The 25,494-nt window shown below is 44.9% G+C and overlaps 20 non-coding genes across 20 annotated transcripts; all 20 read right to left on the bottom strand.

Moving 5' to 3' along the window:
- Positions 1–50: 50 nt before the first annotated feature.
- Positions 51–241, bottom strand: LOC141227567 (U2 spliceosomal RNA). The gene has a single exon (XR_012294556.1). It is a non-coding gene; the product is annotated as a U2 spliceosomal RNA (small nuclear RNA).
- Positions 242–1,356: 1,115 nt separating this feature from the next.
- On the bottom strand, positions 1,357–1,547 carry LOC141227568 (U2 spliceosomal RNA). Its single transcript, XR_012294557.1, has one exon. It is a non-coding gene; the product is annotated as a U2 spliceosomal RNA (small nuclear RNA).
- Positions 1,548–2,665: 1,118 nt separating this feature from the next.
- Positions 2,666–2,856, bottom strand: LOC141227569 (U2 spliceosomal RNA). The gene has a single exon (XR_012294558.1). It is a non-coding gene; the product is annotated as a U2 spliceosomal RNA (small nuclear RNA).
- Positions 2,857–3,971: 1,115 nt separating this feature from the next.
- Positions 3,972–4,162, bottom strand: LOC141227570 (U2 spliceosomal RNA). The gene has a single exon (XR_012294560.1). It is a non-coding gene; the product is annotated as a U2 spliceosomal RNA (small nuclear RNA).
- A 1,118-nt stretch (positions 4,163–5,280) lies between these two features.
- On the bottom strand, positions 5,281–5,471 carry LOC141227571 (U2 spliceosomal RNA). The gene has a single exon (XR_012294561.1). It is a non-coding gene; the product is annotated as a U2 spliceosomal RNA (small nuclear RNA).
- A 1,115-nt stretch (positions 5,472–6,586) lies between these two features.
- LOC141226928 (U2 spliceosomal RNA) lies at positions 6,587–6,777 on the bottom strand. Its single transcript, XR_012294043.1, has one exon. It is a non-coding gene; the product is annotated as a U2 spliceosomal RNA (small nuclear RNA).
- A 1,118-nt stretch (positions 6,778–7,895) lies between these two features.
- On the bottom strand, positions 7,896–8,086 carry LOC141227572 (U2 spliceosomal RNA). The gene has a single exon (XR_012294562.1). It is a non-coding gene; the product is annotated as a U2 spliceosomal RNA (small nuclear RNA).
- Positions 8,087–9,201: 1,115 nt separating this feature from the next.
- On the bottom strand, positions 9,202–9,392 carry LOC141227574 (U2 spliceosomal RNA). The gene has a single exon (XR_012294564.1). It is a non-coding gene; the product is annotated as a U2 spliceosomal RNA (small nuclear RNA).
- A 1,115-nt stretch (positions 9,393–10,507) lies between these two features.
- Positions 10,508–10,698, bottom strand: LOC141227575 (U2 spliceosomal RNA). Its single transcript, XR_012294565.1, has one exon. It is a non-coding gene; the product is annotated as a U2 spliceosomal RNA (small nuclear RNA).
- Positions 10,699–11,813: 1,115 nt separating this feature from the next.
- Positions 11,814–12,004, bottom strand: LOC141227576 (U2 spliceosomal RNA). Its single transcript, XR_012294566.1, has one exon. It is a non-coding gene; the product is annotated as a U2 spliceosomal RNA (small nuclear RNA).
- A 1,118-nt stretch (positions 12,005–13,122) lies between these two features.
- On the bottom strand, positions 13,123–13,313 carry LOC141227577 (U2 spliceosomal RNA). The gene has a single exon (XR_012294567.1). It is a non-coding gene; the product is annotated as a U2 spliceosomal RNA (small nuclear RNA).
- Positions 13,314–14,428: 1,115 nt separating this feature from the next.
- Positions 14,429–14,619, bottom strand: LOC141227578 (U2 spliceosomal RNA). Its single transcript, XR_012294568.1, has one exon. It is a non-coding gene; the product is annotated as a U2 spliceosomal RNA (small nuclear RNA).
- Positions 14,620–15,734: 1,115 nt separating this feature from the next.
- On the bottom strand, positions 15,735–15,925 carry LOC141227579 (U2 spliceosomal RNA). The gene has a single exon (XR_012294569.1). It is a non-coding gene; the product is annotated as a U2 spliceosomal RNA (small nuclear RNA).
- Positions 15,926–17,043: 1,118 nt separating this feature from the next.
- On the bottom strand, positions 17,044–17,234 carry LOC141227580 (U2 spliceosomal RNA). The gene has a single exon (XR_012294570.1). It is a non-coding gene; the product is annotated as a U2 spliceosomal RNA (small nuclear RNA).
- Positions 17,235–18,349: 1,115 nt separating this feature from the next.
- LOC141227581 (U2 spliceosomal RNA) lies at positions 18,350–18,540 on the bottom strand. The gene has a single exon (XR_012294571.1). It is a non-coding gene; the product is annotated as a U2 spliceosomal RNA (small nuclear RNA).
- A 1,115-nt stretch (positions 18,541–19,655) lies between these two features.
- LOC141227000 (U2 spliceosomal RNA) lies at positions 19,656–19,846 on the bottom strand. Its single transcript, XR_012294113.1, has one exon. It is a non-coding gene; the product is annotated as a U2 spliceosomal RNA (small nuclear RNA).
- Positions 19,847–20,961: 1,115 nt separating this feature from the next.
- On the bottom strand, positions 20,962–21,152 carry LOC141227001 (U2 spliceosomal RNA). The gene has a single exon (XR_012294114.1). It is a non-coding gene; the product is annotated as a U2 spliceosomal RNA (small nuclear RNA).
- A 1,115-nt stretch (positions 21,153–22,267) lies between these two features.
- On the bottom strand, positions 22,268–22,458 carry LOC141227582 (U2 spliceosomal RNA). The gene has a single exon (XR_012294572.1). It is a non-coding gene; the product is annotated as a U2 spliceosomal RNA (small nuclear RNA).
- Positions 22,459–23,573: 1,115 nt separating this feature from the next.
- On the bottom strand, positions 23,574–23,764 carry LOC141227583 (U2 spliceosomal RNA). The gene has a single exon (XR_012294573.1). It is a non-coding gene; the product is annotated as a U2 spliceosomal RNA (small nuclear RNA).
- Positions 23,765–24,879: 1,115 nt separating this feature from the next.
- LOC141227179 (U2 spliceosomal RNA) lies at positions 24,880–25,071 on the bottom strand. Its single transcript, XR_012294276.1, has one exon. It is a non-coding gene; the product is annotated as a U2 spliceosomal RNA (small nuclear RNA).
- Between the last annotated feature and the right edge of the window lie 423 nt (positions 25,072–25,494).

Below are 25,494 nucleotides of genomic sequence, written 5' to 3' on the forward strand. Positions count from 1 at the left end.
ACAAAAAACATTGAATTCAATTCTTTCTGATTTTAGAAACTGCATTAAAGAAGGGGTGCACCGGTCCTGGAGATACTGCAATACCAGGTCAATGCGTGGAGTGGACAGAGCAAGCTCTTTTTCCATCTCCCTGTTCTAAAAATCCATTTAATATATGGTCCCCAGATAGGGGACGTATCAGATATTAAACTGATAAGAACAGATACTACACTTGATCTTAGCCAAAAGGCCGAGAAGCGATAACCAGAATTGGTTTCAAACTACGGAGCCACCCAAGGATCCTGAAAAGTCCATTTGTGGAGATGAGCTCCTGGACTCCCGTTAAGAAGACATGTTGTCAACCTCTAGATCCCTTACATGCCTGCACTTTTCGGCTTGCTGCTGCTGCAATCCACGCGTTTTAGATCTGCATAACTCCACCTCTTTAAACACAGCACCTTCACCCCCTGCTGTTCCCACCCGCCTCAACACCGTTGGAAGGGAGGAGAACCAATTAAGGCGGGGGGTGGGGTGGAACGAGCAGCTGTCTACCCTTAGCAGGAGGGCTCCTGATTACATACCTCTCCTGCTGCTGCTGCTGCTGGCTGTCCAGCAGCAGACTGAAGGTGGCTGCTGCTGTGCACAGGTATATAAAGGCTCAGAGCCTATTATGACACGCGCAGCCAGCGTTCCATTGCCACATTCCATCTACTGCAGGCAGGATACCTGGCTGGCTGAATGTCGCTGAGAAGCTCACAGAGACCGCCATAAGCAACAGTTTAACAGAATGCCACAGACTAATCAACCAAACTTTTTGGGTTGGGTTCTCTTTTATAGTCTGCAGGCATTAAATGAAAGAAGTCAGTGTTCCAGCAGAAGGAGACAACGTTTCAGAAAAGGCATTGTAGCAAACCAAAAAAGAAATTTTAAGCGCAGCAGAGTAACCAGCGCACATACCTGTTAGCTCAGGTGAGTTTAAAAGGCTGCTGTTGATAACAAGGGCATTTGCTAAATAGATGGTGTGTGTGCAACAATATACTGAAAGGTCAATTATATTGTGCAGCTTATCTCACCACCTGTAGTTATTTAGGTGAAAGCTCCAAAATGCTTGCCTAATATGTCTGTTTATCCAAAAGGAAGTAAAAAGGGAGAGCTAGAAAGATAGCATTGCATCACATTACATGGCAATGCAATGCACAGTTGCTGAAGTTGAACCAAAATGAGCTTGTAATCTGGCTTCTGCAACTTTGAACATGAAAAATCCAATGAGGAGAAGAAAAGCAAAGCCAAAGAGTCCATCCCAAAATCCGACAAACAAGCAAAATGAACAAAAAACATTGAATTCAATTCTTTCTGATTTTAGAAACTGCATTAAAGAAGGGGTGCACCGGTCCTGGAGATACTGCAATACCAGGTCAATGCGTGGAGTGGACAGAGCAAGCTCTTTTTCCATCTCCCTGTTCTAAAAATCCATTTAATATATGGTCCCCAGATAGGGGACGTATCAGATATTAAACTGATAAGAACAGATACTACACTTGATCTTAGCCAAAAGGCCGAGAAGCGATAACCAGAATTGGTTTCAAACTACGGAGCCACCCAAGGATCCTGAAAAGTTCATTTGTGGAGATGAGCTCCTGGACTCCCGTTAAGAAGACATGTTGTCAACCTCTAGATCCCTTACATGCCTGCACTTTTCGGCTTGCTGCTGCTGCAATCCACGCGTTTTAGATCTGCATAACTCCACCTCTTTAAACACAGCACCTTCACCCCCTGCTGTTCCCACCCGCCTCAACACCGTTGGAAGGGAGGAGAACCAATTAAGGCGGGGGGTGGGGTGGAACGAGCAGCTGTCTACCCTTAGCAGGAGGGCTCCTGATTACATACCTCTCCTGCTGCTGCTGCTGCTGCTGGCTGTCCAGCAGCAGACTGAAGGTGGCTGCTGCTGTGCACAGGTATATAAAGGCTCAGAGCCTATTATGACACGCGCAGCCAGCGTTCCATTGCCACATTCCATCTACTGCAGGCAGGATACCTGGCTGGCTGAATGTCGCTGAGAAGCTCACAGAGACCGCCATAAGCAACAGTTTAACAGAATGCCACAGACTAATCAACCAAACTTTTTGGGTTGGGTTCTCTTTTATAGTCTGCAGGCATTAAATGAAAGAAGTCAGTGTTCCAGCAGAAGGAGACAACGTTTCAGAAAAGGCATTGTAGCAAACCAAAAAAGAAATTTTAAGCGCAGCAGAGTAACCAGCGCACATACCTGTTAGCTCAGGTGAGTTTAAAAGGCTGCTGTTGATAACAAGGGCATTTGCTAAATAGATGGTGTGTGTGCAACAATATACTGAAAGGTCAATTATATTGTGCAGCTTATCTCACCACCTGTAGTTATTTAGGTGAAAGCTCCAAAATGCTTGCCTAATATGTCTGTTTATCCAAAAGGAAGTAAAAAGGGAGAGCTAGAAAGATAGCATTGCATCACATTACATGGCAATGCAATGCACAGTTGCTGAAGTTGAACCAAAATGAGCTTGTAATCTGGCTTCTGCAACTTTGAACATGAAAAATCCAATGAGGAGAAGAAAAGCAAAGCCAAAGAGTCCATCCCAAAATCCGACAAACAAGCAAAATGAACAAAAAACATTGAATTCAATTCTTTCTGATTTTAGAAACTGCATTAAAGAAGGGGTGCACCGGTCCTGGAGATACTGCAATACCAGGTCAATGCGTGGAGTGGACAGAGCAAGCTCTTTTTCCATCTCCCTGTTCTAAAAATCCATTTAATATATGGTCCCCAGATAGGGGACGTATCAGATATTAAACTGATAAGAACAGATACTACACTTGATCTTAGCCAAAAGGCCGAGAAGCGATAACCAGAATTGGTTTCAAACTACGGAGCCACCCAAGGATCCTGAAAAGTCCATTTGTGGAGATGAGCTCCTGGACTCCCGTTAAGAAGACATGTTGTCAACCTCTAGATCCCTTACATGCCTGCACTTTTCGGCTTGCTGCTGCTGCAATCCACGCGTTTTAGATCTGCATAACTCCACCTCTTTAAACACAGCACCTTCACCCCCTGCTGTTCCCACCCGCCTCAACACCGTTGGAAGGGAGGAGAACCAATTAAGGCGGGGGGTGGGGTGGAACGAGCAGCTGTCTACCCTTAGCAGGAGGGCTCCTGATTACATACCTCTCCTGCTGCTGCTGCTGCTGGCTGTCCAGCAGCAGACTGAAGGTGGCTGCTGCTGTGCACAGGTATATAAAGGCTCAGAGCCTATTATGACACGCGCAGCCAGCGTTCCATTGCCACATTCCATCTACTGCAGGCAGGATACCTGGCTGGCTGAATGTCGCTGAGAAGCTCACAGAGACCGCCATAAGCAACAGTTTAACAGAATGCCACAGACTAATCAACCAAACTTTTTGGGTTGGGTTCTCTTTTATAGTCTGCAGGCATTAAATGAAAGAAGTCAGTGTTCCAGCAGAAGGAGACAACGTTTCAGAAAAGGCATTGTAGCAAACCAAAAAAGAAATTTTAAGCGCAGCAGAGTAACCAGCGCACATACCTGTTAGCTCAGGTGAGTTTAAAAGGCTGCTGTTGATAACAAGGGCATTTGCTAAATAGATGGTGTGTGTGCAACAATATACTGAAAGGTCAATTATATTGTGCAGCTTATCTCACCACCTGTAGTTATTTAGGTGAAAGCTCCAAAATGCTTGCCTAATATGTCTGTTTATCCAAAAGGAAGTAAAAAGGGAGAGCTAGAAAGATAGCATTGCATCACATTACATGGCAATGCAATGCACAGTTGCTGAAGTTGAACCAAAATGAGCTTGTAATCTGGCTTCTGCAACTTTGAACATGAAAAATCCAATGAGGAGAAGAAAAGCAAAGCCAAAGAGTCCATCCCAAAATCCGACAAACAAGCAAAATGAACAAAAAACATTGAATTCAATTCTTTCTGATTTTAGAAACTGCATTAAAGAAGGGGTGCACCGGTCCTGGAGATACTGCAATACCAGGTCAATGCGTGGAGTGGACAGAGCAAGCTCTTTTTCCATCTCCCTGTTCTAAAAATCCATTTAATATATGGTCCCCAGATAGGGGACGTATCAGATATTAAACTGATAAGAACAGATACTACACTTGATCTTAGCCAAAAGGCCGAGAAGCGATAACCAGAATTGGTTTCAAACTACGGAGCCACCCAAGGATCCTGAAAAGTTCATTTGTGGAGATGAGCTCCTGGACTCCCGTTAAGAAGACATGTTGTCAACCTCTAGATCCCTTACATGCCTGCACTTTTCGGCTTGCTGCTGCTGCAATCCACGCGTTTTAGATCTGCATAACTCCACCTCTTTAAACACAGCACCTTCACCCCCTGCTGTTCCCACCCGCCTCAACACCGTTGGAAGGGAGGAGAACCAATTAAGGCGGGGGGTGGGGTGGAACGAGCAGCTGTCTACCCTTAGCAGGAGGGCTCCTGATTACATACCTCTCCTGCTGCTGCTGCTGCTGCTGGCTGTCCAGCAGCAGACTGAAGGTGGCTGCTGCTGTGCACAGGTATATAAAGGCTCAGAGCCTATTATGACACGCGCAGCCAGCGTTCCATTGCCACATTCCATCTACTGCAGGCAGGATACCTGGCTGGCTGAATGTCGCTGAGAAGCTCACAGAGACCGCCATAAGCAACAGTTTAACAGAATGCCACAGACTAATCAACCAAACTTTTTGGGTTGGGTTCTCTTTTATAGTCTGCAGGCATTAAATGAAAGAAGTCAGTGTTCCAGCAGAAGGAGACAACGTTTCAGAAAAGGCATTGTAGCAAACCAAAAAAGAAATTTTAAGCGCAGCAGAGTAACCAGCGCACATACCTGTTAGCTCAGGTGAGTTTAAAAGGCTGCTGTTGATAACAAGGGCATTTGCTAAATAGATGGTGTGTGTGCAACAATATACTGAAAGGTCAATTATATTGTGCAGCTTATCTCACCACCTGTAGTTATTTAGGTGAAAGCTCCAAAATGCTTGCCTAATATGTCTGTTTATCCAAAAGGAAGTAAAAAGGGAGAGCTAGAAAGATAGCATTGCATCACATTACATGGCAATGCAATGCACAGTTGCTGAAGTTGAACCAAAATGAGCTTGTAATCTGGCTTCTGCAACTTTGAACATGAAAAATCCAATGAGGAGAAGAAAAGCAAAGCCAAAGAGTCCATCCCAAAATCCGACAAACAAGCAAAATGAACAAAAAACATTGAATTCAATTCTTTCTGATTTTAGAAACTGCATTAAAGAAGGGGTGCACCGGTCCTGGAGATACTGCAATACCAGGTCAATGCGTGGAGTGGACAGAGCAAGCTCTTTTTCCATCTCCCTGTTCTAAAAATCCATTTAATATATGGTCCCCAGATAGGGGACGTATCAGATATTAAACTGATAAGAACAGATACTACACTTGATCTTAGCCAAAAGGCCGAGAAGCGATAACCAGAATTGGTTTCAAACTACGGAGCCACCCAAGGATCCTGAAAAGTCCATTTGTGGAGATGAGCTCCTGGACTCCCGTTAAGAAGACATGTTGTCAACCTCTAGATCCCTTACATGCCTGCACTTTTCGGCTTGCTGCTGCTGCAATCCACGCGTTTTAGATCTGCATAACTCCACCTCTTTAAACACAGCACCTTCACCCCCTGCTGTTCCCACCCGCCTCAACACCGTTGGAAGGGAGGAGAACCAATTAAGGCGGGGGGTGGGGTGGAACGAGCAGCTGTCTACCCTTAGCAGGAGGGCTCCTGATTACATACCTCTCCTGCTGCTGCTGCTGCTGGCTGTCCAGCAGCAGACTGAAGGTGGCTGCTGCTGTGCACAGGTATATAAAGGCTCAGAGCCTATTATGACACGCGCAGCCAGCGTTCCATTGCCACATTCCATCTACTGCAGGCAGGATACCTGGCTGGCTGAATGTCGCTGAGAAGCTCACAGAGACCGCCATAAGCAACAGTTTAACAGAATGCCACAGACTAATCAACCAAACTTTTTGGGTTGGGTTCTCTTTTATAGTCTGCAGGCATTAAATGAAAGAAGTCAGTGTTCCAGCAGAAGGAGACAACGTTTCAGAAAAGGCATTGTAGCAAACCAAAAAAGAAATTTTAAGCGCAGCAGAGTAACCAGCGCACATACCTGTTAGCTCAGGTGAGTTTAAAAGGCTGCTGTTGATAACAAGGGCATTTGCTAAATAGATGGTGTGTGTGCAACAATATACTGAAAGGTCAATTATATTGTGCAGCTTATCTCACCACCTGTAGTTATTTAGGTGAAAGCTCCAAAATGCTTGCCTAATATGTCTGTTTATCCAAAAGGAAGTAAAAAGGGAGAGCTAGAAAGATAGCATTGCATCACATTACATGGCAATGCAATGCAGAGTTGCTGAAGTTGAACCAAAATGAGCTTGTAATCTGGCTTCTGCAACTTTGAACATGAAAAATCCAATGAGGAGAAGAAAAGCAAAGCCAAAGAGTCCATCCCAAAATCCGACAAACAAGCAAAATGAACAAAAAACATTGAATTCAATTCTTTCTGATTTTAGAAACTGCATTAAAGAAGGGGTGCACCGGTCCTGGAGATACTGCAATACCAGGTCAATGCGTGGAGTGGACAGAGCAAGCTCTTTTTCCATCTCCCTGTTCTAAAAATCCATTTAATATATGGTCCCCAGATAGGGGACGTATCAGATATTAAACTGATAAGAACAGATACTACACTTGATCTTAGCCAAAAGGCCAAGAAGCGATAACCAGAATTGGTTTCAAACTACGGAGCCACCCAAGGATCCTGAAAAGTCCATTTGTGGAGATGAGCTCCTGGACTCCCGTTAAGAAGACATGTTGTCAACCTCTAGATCCCTTACATGCCTGCACTTTTCGGCTTGCTGCTGCTGCAATCCACGCGTTTTAGATCTGCATAACTCCACCTCTTTAAACACAGCACCTTCACCCCCTGCTGTTCCCACCCGCCTCAACACCGTTGGAAGGGAGGAGAACCAATTAAGGCGGGGGGTGGGGTGGAACGAGCAGCTGTCTACCCTTAGCAGGAGGGCTCCTGATTACATACCTCTCCTGCTGCTGCTGCTGCTGCTGGCTGTCCAGCAGCAGACTGAAGGTGGCTGCTGCTGTGCACAGGTATATAAAGGCTCAGAGCCTATTATGACACGCGCAGCCAGCGTTCCATTGCCACATTCCATCTACTGCAGGCAGGATACCTGGCTGGCTGAATGTCGCTGAGAAGCTCACAGAGACCGCCATAAGCAACAGTTTAACAGAATGCCACAGACTAATCAACCAAACTTTTTGGGTTGGGTTCTCTTTTATAGTCTGCAGGCATTAAATGAAAGAAGTCAGTGTTCCAGCAGAAGGAGACAACGTTTCAGAAAAGGCATTGTAGCAAACCAAAAAAGAAATTTTAAGCGCAGCAGAGTAACCAGCGCACATACCTGTTAGCTCAGGTGAGTTTAAAAGGCTGCTGTTGATAACAAGGGCATTTGCTAAATAGATGGTGTGTGTGCAACAATATACTGAAAGGTCAATTATATTGTGCAGCTTATCTCACCACCTGTAGTTATTTAGGTGAAAGCTCCAAAATGCTTGCCTAATATGTCTGTTTATCCAAAAGGAAGTAAAAAGGGAGAGCTAGAAAGATAGCATTGCATCACATTACATGGCAATGCAATGCAGAGTTGCTGAAGTTGAACCAAAATGAGCTTGTAATCTGGCTTCTGCAACTTTGAACATGAAAAATCCAATGAGGAGAAGAAAAGCAAAGCCAAAGAGTCCATCCCAAAATCCGACAAACAAGCAAAATGAACAAAAAACATTGAATTCAATTCTTTCTGATTTTAGAAACTGCATTAAAGAAGGGGTGCACCGGTCCTGGAGATACTGCAATACCAGGTCAATGCGTGGAGTGGACAGAGCAAGCTCTTTTTCCATCTCCCTGTTCTAAAAATCCATTTAATATATGGTCCCCAGATAGGGGACGTATCAGATATTAAACTGATAAGAACAGATACTACACTTGATCTTAGCCAAAAGGCCGAGAAGCGATAACCAGAATTGGTTTCAAACTACGGAGCCACCCAAGGATCCTGAAAAGTCCATTTGTGGAGATGAGCTCCTGGACTCCCGTTAAGAAGACATGTTGTCAACCTCTAGATCCCTTACATGCCTGCACTTTTCGGCTTGCTGCTGCTGCAATCCACGCGTTTTAGATCTGCATAACTCCACCTCTTTAAACACAGCACCTTCACCCCCTGCTGTTCCCACCCGCCTCAACACCGTTGGAAGGGAGGAGAACCAATTAAGGCGGGGGGTGGGGTGGAACGTGCAGCTGTCTACCCTTAGCAGGAGGGCTCCTGATTACATACCTCTCCTGCTGCTGCTGCTGCTGGCTGTCCAGCAGCAGACTGAAGGTGGCTGCTGCTGTGCACAGGTATATAAAGGCTCAGAGCCTATTATGACACGCGCAGCCAGCGTTCCATTGCCACATTCCATCTACTGCAGGCAGGATACCTGGCTGGCTGAATGTCGCTGAGAAGCTCACAGAGACCGCCATAAGCAACAGTTTAACAGAATGCCACAGACTAATCAACCAAACTTTTTGGGTTGGGTTCTCTTTTATAGTCTGCAGGCATTAAATGAAAGAAGTCAGTGTTCCAGCAGAAGGAGACAACGTTTCAGAAAAGGCATTGTAGCAAACCAAAAAAGAAATTTTAAGCGCAGCAGAGTAACCAGCGCACATACCTGTTAGCTCAGGTGAGTTTAAAAGGCTGCTGTTGATAACAAGGGCATTTGCTAAATAGATGGTGTGTGTGCAACAATATACTGAAAGGTCAATTATATTGTGCAGCTTATCTCACCACCTGTAGTTATTTAGGTGAAAGCTCCAAAATGCTTGCCTAATATGTCTGTTTATCCAAAAGGAAGTAAAAAGGGAGAGCTAGAAAGATAGCATTGCATCACATTACATGGCAATGCAATGCACAGTTGCTGAAGTTGAACCAAAATGAGCTTGTAATCTGGCTTCTGCAACTTTGAACATGAAAAATCCAATGAGGAGAAGAAAAGCAAAGCCAAAGAGTCCATCCCAAAATCCGACAAACAAGCAAAATGAACAAAAAACATTGAATTCAATTCTTTCTGATTTTAGAAACTGCATTAAAGAAGGGGTGCACCGGTCCTGGAGATACTGCAATACCAGGTCAATGCGTGGAGTGGACAGAGCAAGCTCTTTTTCCATCTCCCTGTTCTAAAAATCCATTTAATATATGGTCCCCAGATAGGGGACGTATCAGATATTAAACTGATAAGAACAGATACTACACTTGATCTTAGCCAAAAGGCCGAGAAGCGATAACCAGAATTGGTTTCAAACTACGGAGCCACCCAAGGATCCTGAAAAGTCCATTTGTGGAGATGAGCTCCTGGACTCCCGTTAAGAAGACATGTTGTCAACCTCTAGATCCCTTACATGCCTGCACTTTTCGGCTTGCTGCTGCTGCAATCCACGCGTTTTAGATCTGCATAACTCCACCTCTTTAAACACAGCACCTTCACCCCCTGCTGTTCCCACCCGCCTCAACACCGTTGGAAGGGAGGAGAACCAATTAAGGCGGGGGGTGGGGTGGAACGAGCAGCTGTCTACCCTTAGCAGGAGGGCTCCTGATTACATACCTCTCCTGCTGCTGCTGCTGCTGGCTGTCCAGCAGCAGACTGAAGGTGGCTGCTGCTGTGCACAGGTATATAAAGGCTCAGAGCCTATTATGACATGCGCAGCCAGCGTTCCATTGCCACATTCCATCTACTGCAGGCAGGATACCTGGCTGGCTGAATGTCGCTGAGAAGCTCACAGAGACCGCCATAAGCAACAGTTTAACAGAATGCCACAGACTAATCAACCAAACTTTTTGGGTTGGGTTCTCTTTTATAGTCTGCAGGCATTAAATGAAAGAAGTCAGTGTTCCAGCAGAAGGAGACAACGTTTCAGAAAAGGCATTGTAGCAAACCAAAAAAGAAATTTTAAGCGCAGCAGAGTAACCAGCGCACATACCTGTTAGCTCAGGTGAGTTTAAAAGGCTGCTGTTGATAACAAGGGCATTTGCTAAATAGATGGTGTGTGTGCAACAATATACTGAAAGGTCAATTATATTGTGCAGCTTATCTCACCACCTGTAGTTATTTAGGTGAAAGCTCCAAAATGCTTGCCTAATATGTCTGTTTATCCAAAAGGAAGTAAAAAGGGAGAGCTAGAAAGATAGCATTGCATCACATTACATGGCAATGCAATGCACAGTTGCTGAAGTTGAACCAAAATGAGCTTGTAATCTGGCTTCTGCAACTTTGAACATGAAAAATCCAATGAGGAGAAGAAAAGCAAAGCCAAAGAGTCCATCCCAAAATCCGACAAACAAGCAAAATGAACAAAAAACATTGAATTCAATTCTTTCTGATTTTAGAAACTGCATTAAAGAAGGGGTGCACCGGTCCTGGAGATACTGCAATACCAGGTCAATGCGTGGAGTGGACAGAGCAAGCTCTTTTTCCATCTCCCTGTTCTAAAAATCCATTTAATATATGGTCCCCAGATAGGGGACGTATCAGATATTAAACTGATAAGAACAGATACTACACTTGATCTTAGCCAAAAGGCCGAGAAGCGATAACCAGAATTGGTTTCAAACTACGGAGCCACCCAAGGATCCTGAAAAGTCCATTTGTGGAGATGAGCTCCTGGACTCCCGTTAAGAAGACATGTTGTCAACCTCTAGATCCCTTACATGCCTGCACTTTTCGGCTTGCTGCTGCTGCAATCCACGCGTTTTAGATCTGCATAACTCCACCTCTTTAAACACAGCACCTTCACCCCCTGCTGTTCCCACCCGCCTCAACACCGTTGGAAGGGAGGAGAACCAATTAAGGCGGGGGGTGGGGTGGAACGAGCAGCTGTCTACCCTTAGCAGGAGGGCTCCTGATTACATACCTCTCCTGCTGCTGCTGCTGCTGGCTGTCCAGCAGCAGACTGAAGGTGGCTGCTGCTGTGCACAGGTATATAAAGGCTCAGAGCCTATTATGACACGCGCAGCCAGCGTTCCATTGCCACATTCCATCTACTGCAGGCAGGATACCTGGCTGGCTGAATGTCGCTGAGAAGCTCACAGAGACCGCCATAAGCAACAGTTTAACAGAATGCCACAGACTAATCAACCAAACTTTTTGGGTTGGGTTCTCTTTTATAGTCTGCAGGCATTAAATGAAAGAAGTCAGTGTTCCAGCAGAAGGAGACAACGTTTCAGAAAAGGCATTGTAGCAAACCAAAAAAGAAATTTTAAGCGCAGCAGAGTAACCAGCGCACATACCTGTTAGCTCAGGTGAGTTTAAAAGGCTGCTGTTGATAACAAGGGCATTTGCTAAATAGATGGTGTGTGTGCAACAATATACTGAAAGGTCAATTATATTGTGCAGCTTATCTCACCACCTGTAGTTATTTAGGTGAAAGCTCCAAAATGCTTGCCTAATATGTCTGTTTATCCAAAAGGAAGTAAAAAGGGAGAGCTAGAAAGATAGCATTGCATCACATTACATGGCAATGCAATGCACAGTTGCTGAAGTTGAACCAAAATGAGCTTGTAATCTGGCTTCTGCAACTTTGAACATGAAAAATCCAATGAGGAGAAGAAAAGCAAAGCCAAAGAGTCCATCCCAAAATCCGACAAACAAGCAAAATGAACAAAAAACATTGAATTCAATTCTTTCTGATTTTAGAAACTGCATTAAAGAAGGGGTGCACCGGTCCTGGAGATACTGCAATACCAGGTCAATGCGTGGAGTGGACAGAGCAAGCTCTTTTTCCATCTCCCTGTTCTAAAAATCCATTTAATATATGGTCCCCAGATAGGGGACGTATCAGATATTAAACTGATAAGAACAGATACTACACTTGATCTTAGCCAAAAGGCCGAGAAGCGATAACCAGAATTGGTTTCAAACTACGGAGCCACCCAAGGATCCTGAAAAGTTCATTTGTGGAGATGAGCTCCTGGACTCCCGTTAAGAAGACATGTTGTCAACCTCTAGATCCCTTACATGCCTGCACTTTTCGGCTTGCTGCTGCTGCAATCCACGCGTTTTAGATCTGCATAACTCCACCTCTTTAAACACAGCACCTTCACCCCCTGCTGTTCCCACCCGCCTCAACACCGTTGGAAGGGAGGAGAACCAATTAAGGCGGGGGGTGGGGTGGAACGAGCAGCTGTCTACCCTTAGCAGGAGGGCTCCTGATTACATACCTCTCCTGCTGCTGCTGCTGCTGCTGGCTGTCCAGCAGCAGACTGAAGGTGGCTGCTGCTGTGCACAGGTATATAAAGGCTCAGAGCCTATTATGACACGCGCAGCCAGCGTTCCATTGCCACATTCCATCTACTGCAGGCAGGATACCTGGCTGGCTGAATGTCGCTGAGAAGCTCACAGAGACCGCCATAAGCAACAGTTTAACAGAATGCCACAGACTAATCAACCAAACTTTTTGGGTTGGGTTCTCTTTTATAGTCTGCAGGCATTAAATGAAAGAAGTCAGTGTTCCAGCAGAAGGAGACAACGTTTCAGAAAAGGCATTGTAGCAAACCAAAAAAGAAATTTTAAGCGCAGCAGAGTAACCAGCGCACATACCTGTTAGCTCAGGTGAGTTTAAAAGGCTGCTGTTGATAACAAGGGCATTTGCTAAATAGATGGTGTGTGTGCAACAATATACTGAAAGGTCAATTATATTGTGCAGCTTATCTCACCACCTGTAGTTATTTAGGTGAAAGCTCCAAAATGCTTGCCTAATATGTCTGTTTATCCAAAAGGAAGTAAAAAGGGAGAGCTAGAAAGATAGCATTGCATCACATTACATGGCAATGCAATGCACAGTTGCTGAAGTTGAACCAAAATGAGCTTGTAATCTGGCTTCTGCAACTTTGAACATGAAAAATCCAATGAGGAGAAGAAAAGCAAAGCCAAAGAGTCCATCCCAAAATCCGACAAACAAGCAAAATGAACAAAAAACATTGAATTCAATTCTTTCTGATTTTAGAAACTGCATTAAAGAAGGGGTGCACCGGTCCTGGAGATACTGCAATACCAGGTCAATGCGTGGAGTGGACAGAGCAAGCTCTTTTTCCATCTCCCTGTTCTAAAAATCCATTTAATATATGGTCCCCAGATAGGGGACGTATCAGATATTAAACTGATAAGAACAGATACTACACTTGATCTTAGCCAAAAGGCCGAGAAGCGATAACCAGAATTGGTTTCAAACTACGGAGCCACCCAAGGATCCTGAAAAGTCCATTTGTGGAGATGAGCTCCTGGACTCCCGTTAAGAAGACATGTTGTCAACCTCTAGATCCCTTACATGCCTGCACTTTTCGGCTTGCTGCTGCTGCAATCCACGCGTTTTAGATCTGCATAACTCCACCTCTTTAAACACAGCACCTTCACCCCCTGCTGTTCCCACCCGCCTCAACACCGTTGGAAGGGAGGAGAACCAATTAAGGCGGGGGGTGGGGTGGAACGAGCAGCTGTCTACCCTTAGCAGGAGGGCTCCTGATTACATACCTCTCCTGCTGCTGCTGCTGCTGGCTGTCCAGCAGCAGACTGAAGGTGGCTGCTGCTGTGCACAGGTATATAAAGGCTCAGAGCCTATTATGACACGCGCAGCCAGCGTTCCATTGCCACATTCCATCTACTGCAGGCAGGATACCTGGCTGGCTGAATGTCGCTGAGAAGCTCACAGAGACCGCCATAAGCAACAGTTTAACAGAATGCCACAGACTAATCAACCAAACTTTTTGGGTTGGGTTCTCTTTTATAGTCTGCAGGCATTAAATGAAAGAAGTCAGTGTTCCAGCAGAAGGAGACAACGTTTCAGAAAAGGCATTGTAGCAAACCAAAAAAGAAATTTTAAGCGCAGCAGAGTAACCAGCGCACATACCTGTTAGCTCAGGTGAGTTTAAAAGGCTGCTGTTGATAACAAGGGCATTTGCTAAATAGATGGTGTGTGTGCAACAATATACTGAAAGGTCAATTATATTGTGCAGCTTATCTCACCACCTGTAGTTATTTAGGTGAAAGCTCCAAAATGCTTGCCTAATATGTCTGTTTATCCAAAAGGAAGTAAAAAGGGAGAGCTAGAAAGATAGCATTGCATCACATTACATGGCAATGCAATGCACAGTTGCTGAAGTTGAACCAAAATGAGCTTGTAATCTGGCTTCTGCAACTTTGAACATGAAAAATCCAATGAGGAGAAGAAAAGCAAAGCCAAAGAGTCCATCCCAAAATCCGACAAACAAGCAAAATGAACAAAAAACATTGAATTCAATTCTTTCTGATTTTAGAAACTGCATTAAAGAAGGGGTGCACCGGTCCTGGAGATACTGCAATACCAGGTCAATGCGTGGAGTGGACAGAGCAAGCTCTTTTTCCATCTCCCTGTTCTAAAAATCCATTTAATATATGGTCCCCAGATAGGGGACGTATCAGATATTAAACTGATAAGAACAGATACTACACTTGATCTTAGCCAAAAGGCCGAGAAGCGATAACCAGAATTGGTTTCAAACTACGGAGCCACCCAAGGATCCTGAAAAGTCCATTTGTGGAGATGAGCTCCTGGACTCCCGTTAAGAAGACATGTTGTCAACCTCTAGATCCCTTACATGCCTGCACTTTTCGGCTTGCTGCTGCTGCAATCCACGCGTTTTAGATCTGCATAACTCCACCTCTTTAAACACAGCACCTTCACCCCCTGCTGTTCCCACCCGCCTCAACACCGTTGGAAGGGAGGAGAACCAATTAAGGCGGGGGGTGGGGTGGAACGAGCAGCTGTCTACCCTTAGCAGGAGGGCTCCTGATTACATACCTCTCCTGCTGCTGCTGCTGCTGGCTGTCCAGCAGCAGACTGAAGGTGGCTGCTGCTGTGCACAGGTATATAAAGGCTCAGAGCCTATTATGACACGCGCAGCCAGCGTTCCATTGCCACATTCCATCTACTGCAGGCAGGATACCTGGCTGGCTGAATGTCGCTGAGAAGCTCACAGAGACCGCCATAAGCAACAGTTTAACAGAATGCCACAGACTAATCAACCAAACTTTTTGGGTTGGGTTCTCTTTTATAGTCTGCAGGCATTAAATGAAAGAAGTCAGTGTTCCAGCAGAAGGAGACAACGTTTCAGAAAAGGCATTGTAGCAAACCAAAAAAGAAATTTTAAGCGCAGCAGAGTAACCAGCGCACATACCTGTTAGCTCAGGTGAGTTTAAAAGGCTGCTGTTGATAACAAGGGCATTTGCTAAATAGATGGTGTGTGTGCAACAATATACTGAAAGGTCAATTATATTGTGCAGCTTATCTCACCACCTGTAGTTATTTAGGTGAAAGCTCCAAAATGCTTGCCTAATATGTCTGTTTATCCAAAAGGAAGTAAAAAGGGAGAGCTAGAAAGATAGCATTGCATCACATTACATGGCAATGCAATGCAGAGTTGCTGAAGTTGAACCAAAATGAGCTTGTAATCTGGCTTCTGCAACTTTGAACATGAAAAATCCAATGAGGAGAAGAAAAGCAAAGCCAAAGAGTCCATCCCAAAATCCGACAAACAAGCAAAATGAACAAAAAACATTGAATTCAATTCTTTCTGATTTTAGAAACTGCATTAAAGAAGGGGTGCACCGGTCCTGGAGATACTGCAATACCAGGTCAATGCGTGGAGTGGACAGAGCAAGCTCTTTTTCCATCTCCCTGTTCTAAAAATCCATTTAATATATGGTCCCCAGATAGGGGACGTATCAGATATTAAACTGATAAGAACAGATACTACACTTGATCTTAGCCAAAAGGCCGAGAAGCGATAACCAGAATTGGTTTCAAACTACGGAGCCACCCAAGGATCCTGAAAAGTCCATTTGTGGAGATGAGCTCCTGGACTCCCGTTAAGAAGACATGTTGTCAACCTCTAGATCCCTTACATGCCTGCACTTTTCGGCTTGCTGCTGCTGCAATCCACGCGTTTTAGATCTGCATAACTCCACCTCTTTAAACACAGCACCTTCACCCCCTGCTGTTCCCACCCGCCTCAACACCGTTGGAAGGGAGGAGAACCAATTAAGGCGGGGGGTGGGGTGGAACGAGCAGCTGTCTACCCTTAGCAGGAGGGCTCCTGATTACATACCTCTCCTGCTGCTGCTGCTGCTGCTGGCTGTCCAGCAGCAGACTGAAGGTGGCTGCTGCTGTGCACAGGTATATAAAGGCTCAGAGCCTATTATGACACGCGCAGCCAGCGTTCCATTGCCACATTCCATCTACTGCAGGCAGGATACCTGGCTGGCTGAATGTCGCTGAGAAGCTCACAGAGACCGCCATAAGCAACAGTTTAACAGAATGCCACAGACTAATCAACCAAACTTTTTGGGTTGGGTTCTCTTTTATAGTCTGCAGGCATTAAATGAAAGAAGTCAGTGTTCCAGCAGAAGGAGACAACGTTTCAGAAAAGGCATTGTAGCAAACCAAAAAAGAAATTTTAAGCGCAGCAGAGTAACCAGCGCACATACCTGTTAGCTCAGGTGAGTTTAAAAGGCTGCTGTTGATAACAAGGGCATTTGCTAAATAGATGGTGTGTGTGCAACAATATACTGAAAGGTCAATTATATTGTGCAGCTTATCTCACCACCTGTAGTTATTTAGGTGAAAGCTCCAAAATGCTTGCCTAATATGTCTGTTTATCCAAAAGGAAGTAAAAAGGGAGAGCTAGAAAGATAGCATTGCATCACATTACATGGCAATGCAATGCACAGTTGCTGAAGTTGAACCAAAATGAGCTTGTAATCTGGCTTCTGCAACTTTGAACATGAAAAATCCAATGAGGAGAAGAAAAGCAAAGCCAAAGAGTCCATCCCAAAATCCGACAAACAAGCAAAATGAACAAAAAACATTGAATTCAATTCTTTCTGATTTTAGAAACTGCATTAAAGAAGGGGTGCACCGGTCCTGGAGATACTGCAATACCAGGTCAATGCGTGGAGTGGACAGAGCAAGCTCTTTTTCCATCTCCCTGTTCTAAAAATCCATTTAATATATGGTCCCCAGATAGGGGACGTATCAGATATTAAACTGATAAGAACAGATACTACACTTGATCTTAGCCAAAAGGCCGAGAAGCGATAACCAGAATTGGTTTCAAACTACGGAGCCACCCAAGGATCCTGAAAAGTCCATTTGTGGAGATGAGCTCCTGGACTCCCGTTAAGAAGACATGTTGTCAACCTCTAGATCCCTTACATGCCTGCACTTTTCGGCTTGCTGCTGCTGCAATCCACGCGTTTTAGATCTGCATAACTCCACCTCTTTAAACACAGCACCTTCACCCCCTGCTGTTCCCACCCGCCTCAACACCGTTGGAAGGGAGGAGAACCAATTAAGGCGGGGGGTGGGGTGGAACGAGCAGCTGTCTACCCTTAGCAGGAGGGCTCCTGATTACATACCTCTCCTGCTGCTGCTGCTGCTGGCTGTCCAGCAGCAGACTGAAGGTGGCTGCTGCTGTGCACAGGTATATAAAGGCTCAGAGCCTATTATGACACGCGCAGCCAGCGTTCCATTGCCACATTCCATCTACTGCAGGCAGGATACCTGGCTGGCTGAATGTCGCTGAGAAGCTCACAGAGACCGCCATAAGCAACAGTTTAACAGAATGCCACAGACTAATCAACCAAACTTTTTGGGTTGGGTTCTCTTTTATAGTCTGCAGGCATTAAATGAAAGAAGTCAGTGTTCCAGCAGAAGGAGACAACGTTTCAGAAAAGGCATTGTAGCAAACCAAAAAAGAAATTTTAAGCGCAGCAGAGTAACCAGCGCACATACCTGTTAGCTCAGGTGAGTTTAAAAGGCTGCTGTTGATAACAAGGGCATTTGCTAAATAGATGGTGTGTGTGCAACAATATACTGAAAGGTCAATTATATTGTGCAGCTTATCTCACCACCTGTAGTTATTTAGGTGAAAGCTCCAAAATGCTTGCCTAATATGTCTGTTTATCCAAAAGGAAGTAAAAAGGGAGAGCTAGAAAGATAGCATTGCATCACATTACATGGCAATGCAATGCACAGTTGCTGAAGTTGAACCAAAATGAGCTTGTAATCTGGCTTCTGCAACTTTGAACATGAAAAATCCAATGAGGAGAAGAAAAGCAAAGCCAAAGAGTCCATCCCAAAATCCGACAAACAAGCAAAATGAACAAAAAACATTGAATTCAATTCTTTCTGATTTTAGAAACTGCATTAAAGAAGGGGTGCACCGGTCCTGGAGATACTGCAATACCAGGTCAATGCGTGGAGTGGACAGAGCAAGCTCTTTTTCCATCTCCCTGTTCTAAAAATCCATTTAATATATGGTCCCCAGATAGGGGACGTATCAGATATTAAACTGATAAGAACAGATACTACACTTGATCTTAGCCAAAAGGCCGAGAAGCGATAACCAGAATTGGTTTCAAACTACGGAGCCACCCAAGGATCCTGAAAAGTCCATTTGTGGAGATGAGCTCCTGGACTCCCGTTAAGAAGACATGTTGTCAACCTCTAGATCCCTTACATGCCTGCACTTTTCGGCTTGCTGCTGCTGCAATCCACGCGTTTTAGATCTGCATAACTCCACCTCTTTAAACACAGCACCTTCACCCCCTGCTGTTCCCACCCGCCTCAACACCGTTGGAAGGGAGGAGAACCAATTAAGGCGGGGGGTGGGGTGGAACGAGCAGCTGTCTACCCTTAGCAGGAGGGCTCCTGATTACATACCTCTCCTGCTGCTGCTGCTGCTGGCTGTCCAGCAGCAGACTGAAGGTGGCTGCTGCTGTGCACAGGTATATAAAGGCTCAGAGCCTATTATGACACGCGCAGCCAGCGTTCCATTGCCACATTCCATCTACTGCAGGCAGGATACCTGGCTGGCTGAATGTCGCTGAGAAGTTCACAGAGACCGCCATAAGCAACAGTTTAACAGAATGCCACAGACTAATCAACCAAACTTTTTGGGTTGGGTTCTCTTTTATAGTCTGCAGGCATTAAATGAAAGAAGTCAGTGTTCCAGCAGAAGGAGACAACGTTTCAGAAAAGGCATTGTAGCAAACCAAAAAAGAAATTTTAAGCGCAGCAGAGTAACCAGCGCACATACCTGTTAGCTCAGGTGAGTTTAAAAGGCTGCTGTTGATAACAAGGGCATTTGCTAAATAGATGGTGTGTGTGCAACAATATACTGAAAGGTCAATTATATTGTGCAGCTTATCTCACCACCTGTAGTTATTTAGGTGAAAGCTCCAAAATGCTTGCCTAATATGTCTGTTTATCCAAAAGGAAGTAAAAAGGGAGAGCTAGAAAGATAGCATTGCATCACATTACATGGCAATGCAATGCACAGTTGCTGAAGTTGAACCAAAATGAGCTTGTAATCTGGCTTCTGCAACTTTGAACATGAAAAATCCAATGAGGAGAAGAAAAGCAAAGCCAAAGAGTCCATCCCAAAATCCGACAAACAAGCAAAATGAACAAAAAACATTGAATTCAATTCTTTCTGAATTTAGAAACTGCATTAAAGAAGGGGTGCACCGGTCCTGGAGATACAGCAATACCAGGTCAATGCGTGGAGTGGACAGAGCAAGCTCTTTTTCCATCTCCCTGTTCTAAAAATCCATTTAATATATGGTCCCCAGATAGGGGACGTATCAGATATTAAACTGATAAGAACAGATACTACACTTGATCTTAGCCAAAAGGCCGAGAAGCGATAACCAGAATTGGTTTCAAACTACGGAGCCACCCAAGGATCCTGAAAAGTCCATTTGTGGAGATGAGCTCCTGGACTCCCGTTAAGAAGACATGTTGTCAACCTCTAGATCCCTTACATGCCTGCACTTTTCGGCTTGCTGCTGCTGCAATCCACGCGTTTTAGATCTGCATAACTCCACCTCTTTAAACACAGCACCTTCACCCCCTGCTGTTCCCACCCGCCTCAACACCGTTGGAAGGGAGGAGAACCAATTAAGGCGGGGGGTGGGGTGGAACGAGCAGCTGTCTACCCTTAGCAGGAGGGCTCCTGATTACATACCTCTCCTGCTGCTGCTGCTGCTGGCTGTCCAGCAGCAGACTGAAGGTGGCTGCTGCTGTGCACAGGTATATAAAGGCTCAGAGCCTATTATGACACGCGCAGCCAGCGTTCCATTGCCACATTCCATCTACTGCAGGCAGGATACCTGGCTGGCTGAATGTCGCTGAGAAGCTCACAGAGACCGCCATAAGCAACAGTTTAACAGAATGCCACAGACTAATCAACCAAACTTTTTGGGTTGGGTTCTCTTTTATAGTCTGCAGGCATTAAATGAAAGAAGTCAGTGTTCCAGCAGAAGGAGACAACGTTTCAGAAAAGGCATTGTAGCAAACCAAAAAAGAAATTTTAAGCGCAGCAGAGTAACCAGCGCACATACCTGTTAGCTCAGGTGAGTTTAAAAGGCTGCTGTTGATAACAAGGGCATTTGCTAAATAGATGGTGTGTGTGCAACAATATACTGAAAGGTCAATTATATTGTGCAGCTTATCTCACCACCTGTAGTTATTTAGGTGAAAGCTCCAAAATGCTTGCCTAATATGTCTGTTTATCCAAAAGGAAGTAAAAAGGGAGAGCTAGAAAGATAGCATTGCATCACATTACATGGCAATGCAATGCACAGTTGCTGAAGTTGAACCAAAATGAGCTTGTAATCTGGCTTCTGCAACTTTGAACATGAAAAATCCAATGAGGAGAAGAAAAGCAAAGCCAAAGAGTCCATCCCAAAATCCGACAAACAAGCAAAATGAACAAAAAACATTGAATTCAATTCTTTCTGAATTTAGAAACTGCATTAAAGAAGGGGTGCACCGGTCCTGGAGATACAGCAATACCAGGTCAATGCGTGGAGTGGACAGAGCAAGCTCTTTTTCCATCTCCCTGTTCTAAAAATCCATTTAATATATGGTCCCCAGATAGGGGACGTATCAGATATTAAACTGATAAGAACAGATACTACACTTGATCTTAGCCAAAAGGCCGAGAAGCGATAACCAGAATTGGTTTCAAACTACGGAGCCACCCAAGGATCCTGAAAAGTCCATTTGTGGAGATGAGCTCCTGGACTCCCGTTAAGAAGACATGTTGTCAACCTCTAGATCCCTTACATGCCTGCACTTTTCGGCTTGCTGCTGCTGCAATCCACGCGTTTTAGATCTGCATAACTCCACCTCTTTAAACACAGCACCTTCACCCCCTGCTGTTCCCACCCGCCTCAACACCGTTGGAAGGGAGGAGAACCAATTAAGGCGGGGGGTGGGGTGGAACGAGCAGCTGTCTACCCTTAGCAGGAGGGCTCCTGATTACATACCTCTCCTGCTGCTGCTGCTGCTGGCTGTCCAGCAGCAGACTGAAGGTGGCTGCTGCTGTGCACAGGTATATAAAGGCTCAGAGCCTATTATGACACGCGCAGCCAGCGTTCCATTGCCACATTCCATCTACTGCAGGCAGGATACCTGGCTGGCTGAATGTCGCTGAGAAGCTCACAGAGACCGCCATAAGCAACAGTTTAACAGAATGCCACAGACTAATCAACCAAACTTTTTGGGTTGGGTTCTCTTTTATAGTCTGCAGGCATTAAATGAAAGAAGTCAGTGTTCCAGCAGAAGGAGACAACGTTTCAGAAAAGGCATTGTAGCAAACCAAAAAAGAAATTTTAAGCGCAGCAGAGTAACCAGCGCACATACCTGTTAGCTCAGGTGAGTTTAAAAGGCTGCTGTTGATAACAAGGGCATTTGCTAAATAGATGGTGTGTGTGCAACAATATACTGAAAGGTCAATTATATTGTGCAGCTTATCTCACCACCTGTAGTTATTTAGGTGAAAGCTCCAAAATGCTTGCCTAATATGTCTGTTTATCCAAAAGGAAGTAAAAAGGGAGAGCTAGAAAGATAGCATTGCATCACATTACATGGCAATGCAATGCACAGTTGCTGAAGTTGAACCAAAATGAGCTTGTAATCTGGCTTCTGCAACTTTGAACATGAAAAATCCAATGAGGAGAAGAAAAGCAAAGCCAAAGAGTCCATCCCAAAATCCGACAAACAAGCAAAATGAACAAAAAACATTGAATTCAATTCTTTCTGATTTTAGAAACTGCATTAAAGAAGGGGTGCACCGGTCCTGGAGATACTGCAATACCAGGTCAATGCGTGGAGTGGACAGAGCAAGCTCTTTTTCCATCTCCCTGTTCTAAAAATCCATTTAATATATGGTCCCCAGATAGGGGACGTATCAGATATTAAACTGATAAGAACAGATACTACACTTGATCTTAGCCAAAAGGCCGAGAAGCGATAACCAGAATTGGTTTCAAACTACGGAGCCACCCAAGGATCCTGAAAAGTCCATTTGTGGAGATGAGCTCCTGGACTCCCGTTAAGAAGACATGTTGTCAACCTCTAGATCCCTTACATGCCTGCACTTTTCGGCTTGCTGCTGCTGCAATCCACGCGTTTTAGATCTGCATAACTCCACCTCTTTAAACACAGCACCTTCACCCCCTGCTGTTCCCACCCGCCTCAACACCGTTGGAAGGGAGGAGAACCAATTAAGGCGGGGGGTGGGGTGGAACGAGCAGCTGTCTACCCTTAGCAGGAGGGCTCCTGATTACATACCTCTCCTGCTGCTGCTGCTGCTGGCTGTCCAGCAGCAGACTGAAGGTGGCTGCTGCTGTGCACAGGTATATAAAGGCTCAGAGCCTATTATGACACGCGCAGCCAGCGTTCCATTGCCACATTCCATCTACTGCAGGCAGGATACCTGGCTGGCTGAATGTCGCTGAGAAGCTCACAGAGACCGCCATAAGCAACAGTTTAACAGAATGCCACAGACTAATCAACCAAACTTTTTGGGTTGGGTTCTCTTTTATAGTCTGCAGGCATTAAATGAAAGAAGTCAGTGTTCCAGCAGAAGGAGACAATGTTTCAGAAAAGGCATTGTAGCAAACCAAAAAAGAAATTTTAAGCGCAGCAGAGTAACCAGCGCACATACCTGTTAGCTCAGGTGAGTTTAAAAGGCTGCTGTTGATAACAAGGGCATTTGCTAAATAGATGGTGTGTGTGCAACAATATACTGAAAGGTCAATTATATTGTGCAGCTTATCTCACCACCTGTAGTTATTTAGGTGAAAGCTCCAAAATGCTTGCCTAATATGTCTGTTTATCCAAAAGGAAGTAAAAAGGGAGAGCTAGAAAGATAGCATTGCATCACATTACATGGCAATGCAATGCACAGTTGCTGAAGTTGAACCAAAATGAGCTTGTAATCTGGCTTCTGCAACTTTGAACATGAAAAATCCAATGAGGAGAAGAAAAGCAAAGCCAAAGAGTCCATCCCAAAATCCGACAAACAAGCAAAATGAACAAAAAACATTGAATTCAATTCTTTCTGATTTTAGAAACTGCATTAAAGAAGGGGTGCACCGGTCCTGGAGATACTGCAATACCAGGTCAATGCGTGGAGTGGACAGAGCAAGCTCTTTTTCCATCTCCCTGTTCTAAAAATCCATTTAATATATGGTCCCCAGATAGGGGACGTATCAGATATTAAACTGATAAGAACAGATACTACACTTGATCTTAGCCAAAAGGCCGAGAAGCGATAACCAGAATTGGTTTCAAACTACGGAGCCACCCAAGGATCCTGAAAAGTCCATTTGTGGAGATGAGCTCCTGGACTCCCGTTAAGAAGACATGTTGTCAACCTCTAGATCCCTTACATGCCTGCACTTTTCGGCTTGCTGCTGCTGCAATCCACGCGTTTTAGATCTGCATAACTCCACCTCTTTAAACACAGCACCTTCACCCCCTGCTGTTCCCACCTGCCTCAACACCGTTGGAAGGGAGGAGAACCAATTAAGGCGGGGGGTGGGGTGGAACGAGCAGCTGTCTACCCTTAGCAGGAGGGCTCCTGATTACATACCTCTCCTGCTGCTGCTGCTGCTGGCTGTCCAGCAGCAGACTGAAGGTGGCTGCTGCTGTGCACAGGTATATAAAGGCTCAGAGCCTATTATGACACGCGCAGCCAGCGTTCCATTGCCACATTCCATCTACTGCAGGCAGGATACCTGGCTGGCTGAATGTCGCTGAGAAGCTCACAGAGACCGCCATAAGCAACAGTTTAACAGAATGCCACAGACTAATCAACCAAACTTTTTGGGTTGGGTTCTCTTTTATAGTCTGCAGGCATTAAATGAAAGAAGTCAGTGTTCCAGCAGAAGGAGACAACGTTTCAGAAAAGGCATTGTAGCAAACCAAAAAAGAAATTTTAAGCGCAGCAGAGTAACCAGCGCACATACCTGTTAGCTCAGGTGAGTTTAAAAGGCTGCTGTTGATAACAAGGGAATTTGCTAAATAGATGGTGTGTGTGCAACAATATACTGAAAGGTCAATTATATTGTGCAGCTTATCTCACCACCTGTAGTTATTTAGGTGAAAGTTCCAAAATGCTTGCCTAATATGTCTGTTTATCCAAAAGGAAGTAAAAAGGGAGAGCTAGAAAGATAGCGTTGCATCACATTTCATGGCAATGCAATGCACAGTTGCTGAAGTTGAACCAAAATGAGCTTGTAATCTGGCTTCTGCAACTTTGAACATGAAAAATCCAATGAGGAGAAGAAAAGCAAAGCCAAAGAGTCCATCCCAAAATCCGACAAACAAGCAAAATGAACAAAAAACATTGAATTCAATTCTTTCTGATTTTAGAAACTGCATTAAAGAAGGGGTGCACCGGTCCTGGAGATACTGCAATACCAGGTCAATGCGTGGAGTGGACAGAGCAAGCTCTTTTTCCATCTCCCTGTTCTAAAAATCCATTTAATATATGGTTCCCAGATAGGGGACGTATCAGATATTAAACTGATAAGAACAGATTTTTGATTGAATATATCTTTTATTAGCACAAAAAATAAGTTAACAGACAGTGTACAGTGCCGCAGCCCAGTACACACAGAATTCTACATCATATTTACATAGCATGAGGATACGACGCACTAACTAGACACATCACACCCCTATGCTACACAAAACACTCAATCTGAAAGAAAAAGCATGTCAATCAATACAGTACGACGAACCGTGATAAGGGATGGGGATTGGGAAAAAGGGGATGGGGAGGGGAAAATCACAGGCCCGAAGCTTTATTGAAAGACAAGACACATAAGGGGAGAGGGGGAGGAGGGGTTTAGTCCTCGTCCTCGTCCTCCGGACCGTCCATGATGGAATAGTCTCTGAGCAGGCTGTGGATCAGCCTGCGGCAGTCCTGGATGGACATCCTCTCCCTCCTCAAGATGAGCCGGTTCCTGGCGACCCAAACGGCATCCTTGAAGCAGTTC

Source organism: Phyllobates terribilis, unplaced genomic scaffold (assembly GCF_046119375.1).
Source record: "Phyllobates terribilis strain yellow unplaced genomic scaffold, ASM4611937v1 Scaffold_416__1_contigs__length_1633014, whole genome shotgun sequence".
NCBI lineage: Eukaryota > Metazoa > Chordata > Amphibia > Anura > Dendrobatidae > Phyllobates > Phyllobates terribilis.